This window comes from Eriocheir sinensis, chromosome 39 (genome assembly GCF_024679095.1).
Source record: "Eriocheir sinensis breed Jianghai 21 chromosome 39, ASM2467909v1, whole genome shotgun sequence".
NCBI classification, from domain to species: domain Eukaryota; kingdom Metazoa; phylum Arthropoda; class Malacostraca; order Decapoda; family Varunidae; genus Eriocheir; species Eriocheir sinensis.
The window spans coordinates 4,344,460-4,362,852 of NC_066547.1; the positions used below are offsets into that span (position 1 = coordinate 4,344,460).

Genomic DNA, 18,393 nt, shown 5'->3' on the forward strand with positions numbered 1-18,393 from the left:
GGCCTATACCAAAAGGATGTTAATGTATCATAACGAAAAATTCCGTAATGCAGATAAGTATAGAACACAAAGAGACAAACAGAAACAGAGAACAGATAAACAGGGACAAAGAGACAGAAAGAGAGGGGTCAGTAACTTAGTACAGTACCCCCCTTCGCTGGCTGGCTCGCGGAGGAGGGAAAATGGAGAGAGGCGCGGGGACAATCCACTTATGGGGCCTCATCTTTGCCTTGAATTGGATTGTATGGCTGATTCACCGCCGCGAGTGCCCGGGCCGCCTGCAAATTTAATTAGGGAGACGGAGCGGAGGGAAGGAATGACAGGTGGTGGAGTGGAGGGGCAGGAGTGGTAGGGGGGAGAAGTAGAGTGAAGAGCAGTGGTGGAGGTGGTGGTGGTGGGTGGGGGTGTGGAAGAAAGGGTATGGTGGTGGAGAGAGTAATAAGGTGGATGGTGATGTAGGTGGTGGTAGATGGTAAAGGCGGCGCTGTGGAAGGGAGGTAGTTGATGATGGGGTGGAGGGTGGTATTGGTGTTGATGGTTGTGGTGGAGGAGAAGGAAGGGTATGGTAATGGTGATGATGGTGGGTGATGGTGGTGGTGGTTGAGGTTTGTGGTGTGAGAGAGGTTGGTATGATGGAAGAAGGGGATAGCGTGATAACAATGGTGGTATAGTGAAAGAAATGGATGATGGATGGTGTAGTGGAGGAAGGGAAGGGGAGGTGAAGAAGGGAATACAGAAGGGGGGAAGGGTAGAAGTAAAGGGGAGAGCGTGAGGGGAGGTTGAATAGGTGGTAGTGGGTGGTGGTAGTGGTGATGGTGGTAGTTGGGGAGAGGCAAGAGCACTTCACCACCACCAACCATCCTCACCACCATCGCCCATGTCCCGAGAAGTGATGAAGGGGTGAAGGGTAAAAGGGAAGGGAGAGAGCGTAAGGGGAGGTTGAATAGGTGGCAATGGGTGGTGGTAGTGGTGATGGTGGTAGTTCGGGAGAGGCAAGAGCACTTCACCACCACCAACCCCATCCCCACCACCACCTCCCACGCCCCGAGAAATGATGAAGGGAATATAAAAGGGGTGAAGGGTAAAAGGGAAGGGGGACAGCGTGAGGGGCGTTTGAATAGGTGGTAGTGTGTGGTAGTAGTGGTGATGGTGGTAGCAGTAGAAGGGCAAGAGCACTCCACACCACCATCACCACCACCATCACCACCCCCAACACCACTCCCAACACCACCTCCCACGCCCCGTCACTGGCTGCCTGCGTGTTGTCACAAGCACTAAACATTCATTCATTTTCATTTCTCTTTGTCGCGCAATAACGCCAAACAAACGAAATCCGCGAGTCAATATTCATTAAACATTTATCCGTTCTGATTGTCTTTGCGCCGCGCCGAAAGGGAAACGAACTGCGAACGGGAACACACACAAAAAAACAAATATGATTAAGCACTAACCTGTCTGTGCCGTGAGTGAGTCTGTCCGTCTGTCGGCTGTGTGAACTGAAAAAGAACTGAAAAACGTATTATTAAACATTTACGAACATAACTGGATTTTCCTTATCACATCACAAACTGAACTACAGAAAATATAAACACAAAGGAAAGTTCATCAGATTTCAAATACGTGGCTCTGTGATTATTTTGCAAGCACTGAAAAATGTAAACAAACACATAAAGGAGTGTCAAAAAGAAAGGCTTAATGAACAGAGGAAAGGAAGACGGGACAAGAGGAGGAAAGTAGGAGAAAGGTGGTTGAGGAGATAAGGGAATGAGAAATCGGGAGAGGAGGAGGCAAGAAAGAATGGAGAAGTGGAGAGAATGGGAGATGAGAGAATGAAATAACTTGAAAAAAATTATCTTCTCCTTAGCTGGTTATTCTTTATTACATTAGAAACTAGAACAATAACAAAAAACATAAGGAAAAGGAAAACCAAGAAATTCCAAACACATTTTTTTTATATATAATTTGATTTGTATGCACTGAAAAAAAAAATTATAGGATAACTTTACTGATCTTTAATTGTTTACTTAATCCCATCACAAACAGAACCAACAACACCACCACCGCCAACAACAACAACAACAACAACAAAAAACAACAATAGGAACAGCGAACTAATCCCAAACACGTAATTCAATCTTGCACGAACTGAACAAAAACAAAAGAACAATAAAAACAACATCAACATATATTCTAATTGCGTTTACTTTCATTATATCGCAAACCGAGCCACGAAAAAAAAGCAAAAAGTAAAAAATAAATAAAATAATAAAGACACGCAAACGACAGAGGAAGAACTTAAATGTCTCACGAAATGAACAAAAATAGCTAAAAATGACACCATAACATAAACTTTAATTGCGTTTTCTGTATTACATCACACACTGAGCAGAAAACTAATAATAAAATGCAAATAAATGAATATGAAAACGCAAACGAGAGAAAACGAACGAGCCATTCCCAAACACGTTCTCCTCACGTTAGTTTTCCTTACATCGCAAACTCAGCAAAAAAAAAAAAAAAAAAAAAAAAAATAATAAAAAAAAAATAAATAGATAAAATAATACCGCGTAAATGAAAGAGGAGTTACGAGCCAATCCCAAACACGGTCTCTTCACATCAGTTATGCATTAGACGCCTTGCCTCTTTTGTGCAACCCAATGCAATTATACACGAGTTTGGCGCGGGGCATGTTTATATAAGTTTGTGATTAAAAACTGTTTATAAATCCACTCAAATCAAAGAACTTTCCTGAAAAATGCTCCTTCCTCTGATTGCTTCTCCCTTTCTCCCCTCTGTGTCTCTTCCTCATTTCATATTTCTTTTTTCTTTTCTATCTTTCTACCTTCTAATTCTTTCTTGCGTCCCCCTCTATCATCCCCCATTTATCTATCGTCCCACTTTCCTTCTCTGTCCTCTCTTCCTCCCTTTCTCTCCTCTTCTCCCCTCGTGCGTCTTTTTCTCATCTCATCTCCCCTTTTCTTCTTTCCCTTTTTATCTCCCAATTCTTTTTTGTCTCCCCCTCTCTCCCATCTCCCTTTTCCCTTGTATCCCTTTCCCTCTCCCGGCTTATCTCCCTTTCCTTCTTTATTTTTCCGCCTCCCAGCTCTGTCTTACCTCTCTCTCTCTCTCTCATCTCCCATTTCTTTCCACCTTTCCATTCTTTCTCGCTTCCACCTTTCTCTATTTCCCATTCCTTTCTCTCCTAAATCACCTTTCTCCTACTTCCTTCCTCTTGTCCCGTCCTCCTTTCCTCTGTTCATTAAGCCTTCCTTCCTGACACTCCTTTATATTTTTGTTTAAGATTTGGTGTGTCTCGTTTTACCCTACATAAGAAAAAGAGGAGACTGAGAAAGAGACAGAGACGGGACAGTCACACAAAAGGGCAGACAAAGTGACGGAGACAGAGAGAAGGAAAGAGGTATATAAATGAGCAACACGTAGTAATCTTTCATCCTTCATCTTTACTTTAGTACAGGGCTACTCAACTATTATAAGCAAAGGTCCGGTTAGAAAAATTCAAATGTATGCAGAGGTCCGGATAAATATTATTCTCCACGAGTCAGTCAGTTGAGGAATACACTTTGCAAGATCCATTGCCAGTACACCTTCATGTTATTTTTATATTTTTCTGCTTTAGTACATAGCTTTAAGTTTCTTCCTATCTTCATTTCTACTTTTTATTCTGCATCTCTATCTATCATCACCATCAACCTTACCAAGCAGCTTCTCTTTCCCTCCCACTTACACCTCACACTCCTAAACACACACACACACACACACACACACTCGCCTCACATTCCCTAACCACACACATCTTCCCCTCTCACCCACTAATATACACACACCACCCCTCCCCTCACATCCCTGCACCCTCCTCCCCCTCCTCTCACACCTCTGCATTTCCATCCTATCCCCAGCGATCAGAATTCACAGCAACACGGCAGCGGCAGGGGACGGCAACCTCCAACCCTTTCTGTAGCTTTTCCCCAAGTCCCTCCCGCGCGATGTCCTAATTAGATATTCCGGCGAACCTGACAGACTACGCGTTGTTAAGGGCTGGGAATTAGGGAGGTTCGCGGGGTCCTTTTGCGCCCGTTTGAAAATACAGAATGATGGAGAATAAAGGACGATGGGAGAAATACAAAAGGAGGATGAAGATGAAACAGAGGAAGCCTTACGAGAGAAAGAATGCGCGTTTTTAAGGGAGGTATGCGGGGTTATTTCTGGGCCGGTTTGAATATACAGAATGATGAGGGACGATGATAATGAAGAAATACAAAAGGAAGATGAAAATGAGACAAAGGAAAAAAGAAGGAGAAAGAGTTTGAGGATTTTTAAGGGAGATATGTGGTTGTGTTGAATGTGTTAAAAGTTCTCAGTGTTCTGTTTTTGTTATAGTTAAAGGGTGTATGATAATTAGGTAAGGTAAACGGCAGGTAAATTGTATGTTTTTGTTTCCTGATTTCACGCATACCTTTAATTATAAACTTCACACCTCTGTATTACTGTCAAACTTTTATTTATATCTATGTGTCTGTGTGTCTCTCTGTATGTCTGTCCTGGGTATGTGGGAGTCTGTCTGTTTGTCTGGCTGTTGTGTCTGTGTCTATCTGTGCCTGTCTGTTTGTCTGGATGTTGTGTCTGTCTGTCTGTGCCTGTCTGTCTCTCTCTCTCTCTCTCTCTCTCTCTCTCTCTCTCTCTCTCTCTCTCTCTCCTTCAGGGTGATAACGTGTTGCCTTATATAGCTTCTTATCTCCCCATCTCCCATTATCTTCTCCCCTCACTAATTACTCCATCATCATCTCGCTATCTCTCTCCCTCTTCTTTTTCCTCTCCCTCTCTCCCCTTCCTCCTCGTCTCGGTATCTCTCTCTCTCCTCTTCCTTTCCCTTTCACATCTACATTTCTTCGACTTCATTTCCTCTGCTATCTCTCCTCCCCCTCTTCCTCCTCCTCCTCCTCCTCCTATGTCGTTCGTCTTCCTCCTCCTCCGTAATCATTCTCTTTTATTTCCCCTTTATCACCTCCTCCATTCATCCCTCCTTCCTTCCATCTGTCTATCTGTCCATTCCTCTTCTGCCTCCTTTTCCCTCTTCTCTCCTCTCTCCCTCCCTCCTTCGTGCTATATCTATGCCATCACTCCTCAAGGCTACCTCCCCCGCTTCTCTCTCTCTCTCTCTCTCTGTCCTTGTTTCACCGCCACAATAACCACTACCACCACCACTACCACCGAGAGAGAGAGAGAGAGAGAGAGAGAGAGAGAGAGAGAGAGAGAGAGAGAGAGAGAGAGAGAGAGAGAGAGAGAGAGAGAGAGAGAGAGAGAGAGAGAGAGAGAGAGAGACCTATTAATGGAATTCTATCATCATTTTACCTTTCTTTACCATATTATATTAACGGCAGGAGGCGGAAGAGGAGGAGGAGAAGGAGGAGGAAGAGGAGGAGGATAAAAAACACAGAAAAAAACAAGTATATAATGATCGGAGTAGAAAGAAAAAAAAATCACATTAAAACTATTCCCTTCTTTGTCCATTAAATATTATGACTTCCTTTTTTTTACAATTTCTCAATAACTCAATTTTTTCTTTTCTTTTATATTCTGCTCCTTCCTCTTTACACCGGCTTATATTTTTATACTTAATATTTTCCAATCATAATAAAGCGGTACATTTAAGCTTCAATGAGAGAGAGAGAGAGAGAGAGAGAGAGAGAGAGAGAGAGAGAGAGAGAGAGAGAGAGAGAGAGAGAGAGAGAGAGAGAGAGAGAGAGAGAGAGAGAGAATGAGTGTGTGTGCGTGTGTTTGTGTGCGCGTGACGAATTAGCAAAAGACAGAGAGGGGGAGTTGGAGAGAAGAGGAAAAATGGAGAAAGGAGGAAAAAATACATTAGGGGAGATGAAGAGAAATATTGCACTAGAGAAATAAAATGAAGGGAGGAGAAAATATAAAAGCATTAGAAAAGTGGAGGAAAAACTTAAATGGAGGAAGAGGAGGAGGAGGAGGAGGAGGAGGAGGAAGAGGAGAGAGGAGGAGGAGGAGGAGGAGGAGGAAGAGGAGAGAGGAGGAGGAGGAGGTGGAGGAGCCATGTGGGTCGGGACGAAGATTAGAGGAGAGGAGGAGGTGAATACGAAAAGAGATAAAAGAAAAAGAAGAAGAAGAAGAAGAAGAAGAAGAAGAAGAAGAAGAAGAAGAAGAAGAAGAAGATAAGAAGAAGAAGAAGAAGAAGAAGAAGATATACAAGAAGAAGAAGAAGAAGATATACAAGAAGAAGAACAAGAAGAACAAGAAGAAGAACAAGAACAAGAACAAGAAGAAAAGAAGATAATGATAATGATGATGAAGAAAGAAGTATATAGAAAAAAAGGAAGAGAAGTAAGGATAGGTAAAGGACGAGGATGAGAAGAGGAGGAAGAAGATGAAGAAGAAGAAGAGGAGGAAGAAGATGAAGAAGAAGAAGAGGAGGAAGAAGCTGAAGAAGAAGAGGAGGAGAAACCCTTTTGCAATATAAGTGACTTTTATCCTGTTGAAAATTGCATTACAGTTGCCTTTTACAGCAAACAAGAAAAATGGAGACGCCTTTTTTTCGTGCGCGAGATGGAAGGGGCGACAGGGAAACTCTCTCAGGTAAAAACAGGTACATAGTTAATCAGAGTCGAGGATAAGCCGGAGGGAGAAAGGTGGGTCAGTAAAGAGGTGGTGGTGGTGGTGGTGGTGGTACACAAAGACATACTGAGATAGGAGACCAGGGATCCCGCACCGTATTACCAGTAGTATGAGAACGTGCTTAAAAACGTACCAAATGAGACCAAAGTGCACCAGAGTAAGAATTTCCATCTCCTTTTTGAGAAGATAATGCTATTTTTTCGGTTAATCTCAACACACTTCCTTTTAAAAGATAGAACGGTTTAAAATATTTCCTGTCTCTACATATTTTCTTTGACAGTCTTTCGTAGCTTTTTTTTTATAGGACCAGTGATTTGCGGGCTTTTTTCATTTTTTTTGTCCTTGAGCGGTTTCCTTTATTGTAAAAAAAAAAGCAAAGTAAACAGCGAGCATATTGAAGGAGGCCAAACTTAAGTGATCTGGTTGATTTGTAACAGGAACGGGAAGCCTGAAGGTGACCACAAGACCTGAAGGGAGCCACAAGACCTGAAGTAGACCACAAGACTGAAGGAGACCATAAAACCTGAAGGAGACCACAAGACCTGAAGGAGACCATAAAACCTGAAGGAGACCACAAGACCTGAAGGAGACCACAGGATGATGCACGACCTAAACATGGCAGCCAAGGGAATGAGTTACTCGCCAACTTTCCTCCCCGTCCATAAATCTATCTAACGTCCATTTCAAAGTTTTAATCGTAATTGCATCAACTACATATCGGCTTAATTTATTCCTCTCATGCACAACCCGATTCCTGACCCAAATTTTACGTTTCTCCTTCCTGTTTGCTCCGGAACCTGAATTTTTAACAAGTATATACCCATTGCCACCTGTCTTAATATCTTATCTCGGCACAAGAACATTATTTAAGTCCCCATTAGTCATTCCCTTCACGCATTCAAAGTCGTTAATTAGATCATCCCACAGTCTACGGTTTTTCCTACAACAAAATTTTAAGTTTCTCAAATCTTTCTCTGTACGGTGATTTTTTATGTCCTTGGCTCGTTTTGGTAATGCTTTGTACTAATTCGATTCAATAGATAATAGACATCCAAAGTAATAAATAATGGACATCAAAAATGAATACCGTACCAATCAAGTGTTTAAGTCTTTTTCTGTACAGTGCATTTCATCGTCTATGGCTCGTTTTGGTCAGTTTTAGCTCAGACTCGATTTCTTTAATAACGGCATTACATTCAAAGTGGGGCCTAACCAGTGCTAGATATCATTTCTAGAGCAGGCCAAGGAGGGGGAGGAGAATGGGGAGGGGCGGGTAGGAAGTGGAAAAGGAGGAGGAGGGGAGGGGAAGGAGGAGGAAGGGAGATGGACGGGGAGTGTTTCATCCAGCGGGAGGTTACTGGTGACTTGGTGATCGGTATGCAGGGTGCGGGGACACGACAGATGGCGTGTCGAGGAAAAATGGTCCGGAGATCACGACGTCTCTGATCTGTTTAATGATGTCTGGCGGGAAGGCGAGGGATGGGAGGAGTGGGGGAGGAGAGGAGGGGAGGGAGATGTGAGGGACGGGAAAGGAAGGGAGGGGAGGTAGGGTGAAGGGAAGGGAGGGGAGGGGAGGTAGGACGAGAGTTACGACGTGAAGAAGCGGAAGGGAAGGGAAGGGAAGGGAAGGGAATGAATGGATTAATGGGAGAGGGAAGTTAAAGATAAGGAAAAGGGACGAATGGAAGAAGGGGGAAGGAAGAAGGGGGAAGGAAGAGATGAAGGAGCGAGGGAGAAGGAAGGAGGAGAGAGAGAGAAGGGAGAGAGAGAGAGGAGAGGTAGGAGGGAGAGGGAGAGGAGGACAAAAAAAGGAAAATATATGGGGTGACTTTGGAAGGCAGGGAGACTGGGTAGAGGGATGGGAGGGGGAGAGGGGGGGAGAGGAAGGGAGAGCAAGGAAGGGAGGGGCACTAATAAATGACATGACGGAGGTAAAGACATATTTGGGAGAGATGAGGGAAGGAAGGAGGGAGGAATGGAGGAATTGAGGGAGAGAAAGAGGAAAAGGAGGAAGAGGCTAATAGAAATTACGAAGGGGGAAATGAGAAGAGATGAAAGAAAGGAAGGAGGGAGGAAATGGAGAAGGGGAAAGAGAAGGGAGAGAAGAAAGGAAGAGAGGATTTAATGGAGGGAGAAATGAGGGAAGAGGAGAGAAAAGAAAGAGAAGAAAACGGAAAGGGAGAGAGAGGAGGGAGGGAGGAAGGGAAGAAGAGATTTACAGAGGAGAGAGACGAAGGGAGAGAAGATAAAGGAGGGGAAAAGGAAGAGAGAGAAGGGAGTGAGGAAAGGATGGGGAAAAGAGAGGAAGGAGGAAAGAACTGAAAAAGAGATTACAAGAGGAAGAGACAGAGAGGAGAAGGAGAGAGAGAGAGAGAGAGAGAGAGAGAGAGAGAGAGAGAGAGAGAGAGAGAGAGAGAGAGAGAGAGAGAGAGAGAGAGAGGAGAGAGAGGAGAGAGAGAGAGAGAGAGAGAGAGAGAGAGAGAGAGAGAGAGAGAGAGAGAGAGAGAGAGAGAGAGAGAGAGAGAGAGAGAGAGAGAGAGAGAGAGAGGCGGGAGAAAAATACCTTCCCGCTTCACCCATTAAAATATTATCTTTCCTGGTAGTGCGCGAAAAAAGTGGCTTATGAAGGAAAAATGAGACCAGCTACAAAAGAGAGCTCAATTTTTTCCCACTTTCACCTCTCGAATATACTACACGTAATTTTAGGAGCAGTCACTTTAGCTACACTCCTTTCTCGGAACACACACACACACACACACACACACACACACACACTCTCCCCCCACCACACAGAAAACCCAACTTAACGTAACCTGACCTGACCTGACCTGACTTTACCTAACCAAACCTAACCTAACCTAACCTAACCTAACCTAATATAACTTAACCTAACCTGACCTGACCTGACTTAACCTAACCTAACCTAACCTAACACAGCAAAGCCACACCAAACTCCATTAAACCTAAACCTCTTCAAAACCTTCACAAGCTCCTAAAAAGCCCTAAAATCTTATCTCACTTAAACCCATCCGACTACCCATCCCTTTCCCAGCATCCCCATTCATTCCACGTAACCTTGATCCTCCTCCAAGCATCCTCTCCCATCCCAAGCATTCCTTCCTACCCCCAGCATCCTCTCCCATCCCACGTCACTCTTCCCCAGCATTCTCTCTCATTCCACTCCATCCCACTTCATTCAGCAGCCTCTTTCACCCCACGCCACTTCGACCCTCCCCACCATCCCCTCTAATCCCAACCCATCCCTCCCTTTCCCCAGCATCCTCTCTCATCCCACCCCATCCTCTCCCATCCCCAGCATCCTACCCAGCCTACAGCTCCATCCCACATCAACCCGTCAGCAGCATCCCGCCAGCCCACTCAGTCAGTCTCATGGTGTATGTACGCAAAGCCGGTGTTATTTGTGTTTCATTTTAGACGTGGATTGAGTTGTCACGGCCAGAAATGGAGCCAGACTACGTTCAGGCGCTAATCCAGCAGGAACCAATAGGCGATGGGGAGGAAGGGAGGGAGAGGGGAGCAGGGATGCATGAGGGCGACGAGAAGGGAGAGGAAGAAGGGAAGGGAATAAAAGGAAATGGGATGGAGAGAGGGGTAGAAATGTATGGGACTGAGAAGAAGAGAGATGGAAAAGTGATGTTAAAGAAAGCGATGAAGGGTGAAAAAGGAAGAAAGGATAAAGATAGTGCCTGGGAATGGTGAGAAGAGGGAATGACGAAGAACCGGTTAAAAGAAGAAACAAGTTAAAAGGAATAAGAGGGAAAGAGGATACTAAAAGGAATGATGGAGGAAAATGATGATGAGGAAACACTGAGGGGATTTTTTTTTTTAGGAACAAGAGGAAAGAGAAGGAGGGTTAGAAAAAGAGCAAGCAGGAATAGCAGGACAGTGGAATTGGTAGATAGGGAGAGTGGAAAGGGAGATAAGCAAGTATGTTACGAGGAAAACAAGAGAAAAACATGATGGCGGAAATAAAGAAAAAACAGAGGAAAGAGACAAAGGAGGGAGAGACGGGGAGAAATGGGAAGGGAGGGAGAATGGGTGGAAGCAGAGAAAGGGAGAATCAGGGAGACAATGTGAGAGAAAATAGCGAAATGGAGGCAATAGGACAAAGTGGACAGACCCAGAGGAGAGGTTAAGATGGAGGAGGAGCAGGTGGAAGAGATGACATTGGAGTAAAAGGAAAAAGGGAAAGAAGAAAAATAAATCAGATATGAGAAAAAAACAACTAGAACACAAGAAACAACGATAACAACACCGAACCAAACATCCATAACAATAAGAAAAATGAGAAGTTGAAGAAGAAAGCAAAATAAAGATGGAAGGGATGGACAAGAAAGACTGCAACTGAGGGGAGGCGAAGTAAGGCGAAGGGAGGAAGGTTAAGAAGGAAGGAAGAGGAGTGGGAGGGAGGAAGGAAGAGGCAAGAGTGTGGGGAGGAGAGGCGAAAAAGGAACGTGAAAGGAACGGAAGGAAAATAAAGGCGAAGGATGAAGAAGAGGAGAGAGAATTTGAGGGCGGCCGCGGCGGAGGAGAGAGATGGAGGAAGGTGCGGAAGAAAGGTGCGAGAGGAAGAGGAAGAGGAAATGGAAAGAGGAAGAATAAAAATGAAGTGAGAAAAAGAAGATGGCCGTGGAAGAAATGACTTGTGTAAATGGGGGAAAAAGGGGTCAAGGGAAGAGGAAGAAGAAGAGGAAGGAGAGGAAGAGAAGGAGGAGGAGATAAGATCAAGTATAAAAACAACAAAGAAAAAGATGAAGAAAAAGATGAAAAATAGGAATAAAAAAAGAAAAAGAAAGCGAGATAAAAATAACACTAAAGATAAGGAGAGGGAAAAAATGGCTGAGAGAGAGAGAGAGAGAGAGAGAGAGAGAGAGAGAGAGAGAGAGAGAGAGAGAGAGAGAGAGAGAGAGAGAGAGAGAGAGAGAGAGAGAGAGAGAGAGAGAGAGAGAGAGAGAGAGAGAGAGAGAGAGAGAGAGAGAGAGAGAGAGAGAGAGAGAGAGAGAGAGAGAGAGAGAGAGAGAGAGAGAGAGAGAGAGAGAGAGAGAGAGAGAGAGAGAGAGAGAGAGTGGAGTGAGGTGAACCAGTAAAGCAGTGTTATCTCAAGGGCTCAGACAGACGAAGGAAGGGGGGGCGGGGAGAGGAGGGGGAGCGAGGGGGAAGGGGGGAGGGAGAGCAGCGGAGGCGTGAGTGTCTGTCTGTAATGTTCATACTCGTTGGTTATGTTCCGTCTGACACGCTGCGGAGAGAGGGAGGAAAGAGAAGGAATGTCTGGAGGAAGGAAGGAAGGAAGGAAGGAAGGAGAGATGCAGAACGAGGGAGAAAGGGATGGAGGAAGGAAAGGAGTGAAGGAATAAAATAATAAAAAAGAGATGGACGAAAAGAGAGGAGCAAAAGAAAGAAGGAACACAGAGATAGAATATAAAGAAAGAAGGAATATAGCGAAACGGATGGGATAGAGGGAGATGGGACAGGGAGGAAGGGAAGGATGGAAGAAGGCGAAAAAGAAGGGAAGGGTGATGAAAACAAGGATGAAAGGAAAGGAAGAAAAGTAGAGAGGGACGGAGGAATGAAAGTAGCAAGAGCGGACAAGATATACAAATAGACAGAACAGAAAAGGAAAGGGTAAAAGAACTGAAAAAAAAGGAAGGATATAAGAAGAGAGGGAGGAAGGAACGAATGAAAGGAAGCAGTGATAGAGAGAAGGATGAATGTGATAGAGTGAAGATGGAACCGACGGAGGGAGGGATGGAGATTGAGGCAGGAGATGAGGGATGAAGAGGGATAAACAGGCGTGACAAGCTTGTGGCAGGGCGGACAGACCCAGTTATAACATGGAAACAATAGGAGTGAGCCAATGCTGAATCAATAAGGAATAGCAGGGAAGGGGAACAGCCTAATGGACCTTATAATGGGTGATAGGAGACGTGTGTATAGAGGTGAATGGTAGCTGGGTTGGTATTCTGAGACGATTCCGCCCTCACATCAACTACTACCAAAGACCCAAAAAGGAGATCAGTCAGCTTGTAATGAGTGTTGTTTTAGGTTCAAGGTATTTGAGAATTGTTACACTACCGGAAGGGTCATGAAACTGCCCCTAGAAATTAGTAGGAGTGGTTAATACTTCTTGCTTATTGTTCATAGTTTTGTATTTTGTTTATAGTTTATAGTTATTGTTATTGTTATTACTAGTGGAGAAAATTGTTATTGGGTCCTGTACTGTAAGAGAGAGATTTAATGGTAAGACCTGAGTTGTCTGAGAGAGAGCAAGAGCGAGAGAGCGAGAGCGAGAGCGAGAGAGAGAGAGAGAGAGAGAGAGAGAGAGAGAGAGAGAGAGAGAGAGAGAGAGAATGGCTGAGTTAAGGTTTTGAAGAGCTTTCTATTGGATAAGCTAAGAAAAGAGGTCACTAAAGATTCTCTCTCTCTCTCTCTCTCTCCTGCATTCAAAAATTCTTCTTCTTCACTTTTATTGCCCTCCGAGTTTCCTTTTCATTATCTTCCTCCTCCTCCTCCTCCTCCTCCTCCTAGTGTGTTATTTTTCCCTCCATCGTTTCGTCCTCGTCATCGTTTTCTCTCTCCTCGTTGCATATCTTGGATGGTTGGTCGCCTCTCTCTCTCTCTCTCTCTCGGCGTTAAACTCAAAAGCGTTCAATGCGTCAAGGACTTGGGGGTCAAAATCGCGTCAAACCTCAAATTCTCACAGCAATGCATCGATGCAGCAAATAAAGCGAACAGAATGTTGGGCTTCATTAAAAGAAACTTTGTATTCAAGAATAAAGATGTAATACTCCCGCTCTACAACAGTTTAGTCAGACCCCACTTGGAATATGCGGTACAGTTTTGGTCTCCCCACCATGCAAAGGATATTGCTAAATTAGAAGGTGTTCAGCGTCGGGCAACGAAAATGATCCCTTCCTTGCGCAACAAATCCTACGAAGAAAGGCTTTCTACCCTTAACATGTTCTCTCTTGAGAAACGTCGCCTCCGAGGAAAACTGATCGAATGTTTTAAAATACTTAATGGTTTCACGAATGTAGACAGATCAACATTGTTTATGATCGATGACACTTTGCGCACGAGGAACAATGGCGTAAAACTCAGATGTAGACAAGTAAATTCAGACTGCACCAAATTTTTCTTCACCAACGTTGTAGTGCGATAATGGAATATGCTTCCACCATCAGTGGTCCAGTGTAACACGATTGACTCCTTCAAAAATAAGCTCGACCGTCACTTCCTTCAACTTAATATCAACTAAAGTAGAAATGCAACGTTTTGGAGTCTTCTGATTAATGTAAAATCACTTAGGTTTAAGGACAGACCACCAAGTCTGGACCATGGGGTCTGTGTGGTCTGATTTTCTATGTAAATCTATGTAAATCTCTCTCTCTCTCCTTCCCCCACTAAAAAAATCAGTTCTCCCTCCTCTGATCCGTTTTAATGAGGGCTTCTTGGAAACGGGACAGATTATAAATACGTATGTAAGTTCTTCTTTCACGCGGTCTCCTTAACTTGTGTCGTCTATAGTTTCGTTTCGTCTTTTGTTTTGCTTTGATCTGCTTTTGTTTTTGGGTATTTAGTTTTGTGTTGCTCCGTTTTCTTTCATATTTCTGGTGTTTCTGTTGGTCACCGTTCATTTTGTTGTGATTTCCTCTTCGTTTAATTGTTCCACTCTCTGCCTCTCCTTAATCTGCTCTTCTTTCCTCCCCTTTCCCTGTTCTCTCATATGCTACCCTCTCATAATAATCTTCTTTCTCTGCTCTGTGTTCCCTTCTCCCCCTTTTCCTCGTCTCCCTTCCCCTGTCTCCCTTTCCACTATGCCGTATACTATCTTCTCACTCTCTGCCTCTCCTTAATCTGCCCTTCTTTCCTACCCTTTCCCTGTTCTCTCATATGCTACCCTGTCATAATAATTTTTCCCTGCTGTGTTTCCTTCTCCCCCTTTCCCTTGCCTCCCTTCCCCTATCTCCCTTTCCACTATGCTGTATGCTATCTTATCTGATTGACCCTCTCTAATCGTTTTCAACCTTCTTCTTTTCCTTATCATTGTTTCCTTTTCCTTGTTTTCCCTTCACTTCTCTGCTTTTGATTTTAATTCTCTTCTCTTTCCTTCCCTTCCTTTCCCTTCCCTTCCCTTCCCTTTCTTTCCCTTCCCTTTCTTTCCTTTCCCTCCATTCCATCCCATTCTCTTCCATTCCCATCCCTTCCCTTCCCTTCCCTTCCCTTCCCTTCCCTTCCCTTTCCCTCCATTCCATCCCAATCTCTTCCATTCTCATCCCTTCCCTTTCTTTCCTTTCCCTCCATTCCATCCCATTCTCTTTCATTCCCATCCCTTCCCTTTCTTTCCTTTCCCTTCCATTCCCTTTTACTATTTTCTTTATTATCTTTTCCTTTCCTTTTCCTTCCTTCCCTTTCCATACCCTCACTTCACACCACCACCACCAATAACAACAAGCCTCTCGATATCAGTTCTTCCTACATTCGACTCTCCATGTGCTATTTCTTCCTCCTCTTCCGTTATATTCTCATCCGTTTCCCCGTGGACAATATTCGACTCTCCTCCCGGACCCGAGTTTCAGAAGGGCGGCTTCGAATATAAATGAATCTGATACCCCAACACAGAACAATCAGGCCGCGAGGGTAACTGCTTCAAGCCGATCCCACGTTTTTCCGGCCTGAACTTCCCACTTGAAATTGAGGGGAGAATAGATTTGCCAACGCGTAAAGAAGCATGGAAGAGCAGCCTGGTGGAGGAGGAGGAGGAAGAGGAACAGTCGGAAGAGGACACAGTAGCGGGTAGGAAGAGGACGAGGAAGAGGAGGAGGAGGAATATCAGGGAGAGGACTATAGCTTGAACACACAATATTAAAGGAAAGACGAACCAAAGAGAAATAAAGTAAAAAGGGGATACTGATGCAAACCTAAATTTCTCCTCGTAGATAAATAAAGAAAATAAGAAACAAACAAAAATCTGGAACTCCTACAGCAGAATTAGAGTTAGTGTTTTCTTATAAGCTTTTTTCACTTTTCTATTGTCTTCCCTTTCACTTTCCTTTTACTTTTTACTCGTTTTCTTATCTTTTTCGTCCTTCTCTTTTTTTCTGCTATACCTCTTTTTTCCTTCTGCTCCTTCTCATCCCCTTTTATCAGCTTCGTATTTGCTCTTTTTTCTCCTAATTCTCTCCCTCTCATCTTCCTCAACTTTTCCTCCTCTTCTTACTCTTCTTCTTACTCACTTTCTTTTTTTCCTCTTTCTTTTCTATCTTCAGCTACTTCTTTTTCCTTCTGCTCCTTCTCATCCTCCTTTTTCAGCTTCATCTTTCATCTTTTGTCTCCTGATTCTCCCCTCCTCTCCCTCAACTTTCCCTCCTCCTCTTCTTTCTCTTCTTCTCACTCACTTTCCTTCTTTCTTTTTTACCTTCAGTTACTTCTTTTTCCTTCTGCTCCTTCTCATCCTCCTTTTTCAGCTTCATCTTTCATCTTTTGTCTCCTGATTCTCCCCTCCTTTCCTTCCCTTTCTTCTCCTCCTCCTAATCCTCCTCCTCCACAATCCCCTGTACGCCAGACACATCGTTGCTACAAATGTGAAACTTTCTCCGTTTGTCTCCACGTGTTTCAAGTTTCACAAATTTAGTTAGAAATGTTTTCACTTATAATTTTTCTCTACAACAGTGTGCCAGCGACAGGAGGAGGAGGAGGAGGGGGAGGGGGAGGAGGAGGAGGAAGAGGAGAGGGAGGAAGGGTGAGGTCATGCAGTGTAAACATAGAAGGGGGAAGAGGAAGAGAAAGAGGAGGAAGAGGAAGAGAAGGAAGAGGAGGGGAGAGAGGATGATGATTTTTTTGTGTGAGAGAGAGAGAGAGAGAGAGAGAGAGAGAGAGAGAGAGAGAGAGAGAGAGAGAGAGAGAGAGAGAGAGAGAGAGAGAGAGAGAGAGAGAGAGAGAGAGAGAGAGAGAGAGAGACCGGGTGGATTATGTAGGGCATGTTTGTTGGAGTGGTGCATCAAGGGGGGGGGAGGAGGAGGAGGAGCAGGAGGGGGAGAGATTAGTTGGGGAGGGGAGAGGGGGAGGGATTATGCGGGGAGGGAGGGGAAAGATTAGTGTGGTGAGGAAGATAGGGGTGAAAGGGAAGATCTTGTGAGAGTCTTCCTCCTCCTCCTCCTCCTCCTGCTCGTCCTCCTCCTCCTCCTCACTGAATACCAAAAAAAAAAAGATGAATGAAAGGCAGGATGAAAGAAAGAAGAAAAGAAAAACAAAGAAAGCAAGGAAGAAATAAAATGATAAAAAGATGAAATGAAATAAGAAGAGAGAAGAGGAAAATACACTAAGAAATCAAGGAATAAAGGAAACAGAATGGGAGAGGGAGCTAAGAGAAGGGAGATAAGAAGATAAGGGAGGAAAATATTGCGAAAAAAGGGGAGGGGAAGGTGAAAAAGGGGAGATTATTGGGAAAGAAAAGGGGGAGAGGAGAGGGAGGAAAGGGTGTCATGATTGCATATATTCATAGATTTTCCTGACCGTTCGCTGTGTGTGTGTGTGTGTGTGTGTGTGTGTGTGTGTGTGTGTGTGTGTGTGTGTGTGTGTGTGTGTTTGCGGCCTAATTTCACGCTTTAATACGTCTGTTTCTTCCTGTTTTCTTTCTTTCTTTCTTTTTGTTTTTATCATATTTTATTGCATTTCCCGTCTCATCCCCCTCCCCCTTATCCAACACCCACATCACACACCCCATAATCTTTAAACACCCCACCCGTGACACCCCACACATACCTTCCCCATCCATACCTCCTCCTAACAACTTTCCTCTTACCTCTCCTTCGGCAACCACTCTTTACATCTTTTTATAGGAGCAGTGATTAGCGAGCTTTTTTTGTCTTCATTAATCCGGTAACTGCGGGGATCATGTTTCTTAAAGGCTCCTCCCTCTAGGCGAGAAAAATGAGAAAAAAATCATCACTCGCGCAAACCGTTTCATAATATATATCAACGCATTTGTGATCAGTTTATGCATCATCTATTTTTGGGGGCTTTATACCATGGCAAAAATTTGGCCTATCGCTGGTACACGGTAGAGCCACAAATTTAACCCGTCGCAGGTACCAGGTTAATTATTCTGCCCTTGAACTGCTTCCTCTCCTGTAATACAAAAAAGGTGAAAGAAGATGAACACTATAGACACCTTTCCTAATGCACACTCTCAATCTAAAGTCTAAACACAACCCACTTTCTATTGCGTCTTCTCTCACCTGGGTTAGCCCCGCCTCACTGCACCTGTCTGGCCACCTCGCCGGCCCTGACGTGCGTTACCTGCGTCGGAATTGAGTGCGTGCGAGTTGACTGGAGCGGCGGCACTACAGAAGTTAGTGAGCGAGTTTGTGTGTGTGTGTGTGTGTGTGTGTGTGTGTGTGTGTGTGTGTGTGTGTGTGTGTGTGTGGGTGGGGGGGGGGGCGGAGGATTTCTCTGCCTCGCTGTCTCTCTCCCCTCTAACTCTCTAACTCTCTCCCTCTGTCTCTCTCCCTGTCTCTCGCTGTCTCTAAATCTCTCAAACTCTCTCCCTCTCTGTCTGTCTCTAAATCTGTCTGTCTGTCTGTCTCTAAATCTGTCTGTCTCTCTCTCTCTCTCTCTCTCTCTCTCTCTCTCTCTCTCTCTCTCTCGTGACGGTGAAAAATGAGCCTATAAATCACACACACACCAATACATCAACATCTCCGCGGGGTGACGTTA

At 44.3% G+C, this 18,393-nt stretch overlaps 1 long non-coding RNA gene across 2 annotated transcripts in view; it reads right to left on the reverse strand.

Moving 5' to 3' along the window:
* Window positions 1-1,449: 1,449 nt before the first annotated feature.
* Window positions 1,450-18,393, reverse strand: part of LOC127009132 (uncharacterized) — a 61,283-nt gene continuing 44,339 nt past the window's right edge. Inside the window, exon 3 of one of the 2 annotated variants that reach the window (XR_007761662.1) lies at window positions 1,450-1,496. This is a non-coding gene — a long non-coding RNA (uncharacterized LOC127009132). Of the gene's footprint in view, window positions 1,508-18,393 lie in introns of both variants that reach the window. The other variant, XR_007761663.1, reaches the window with a different exon arrangement.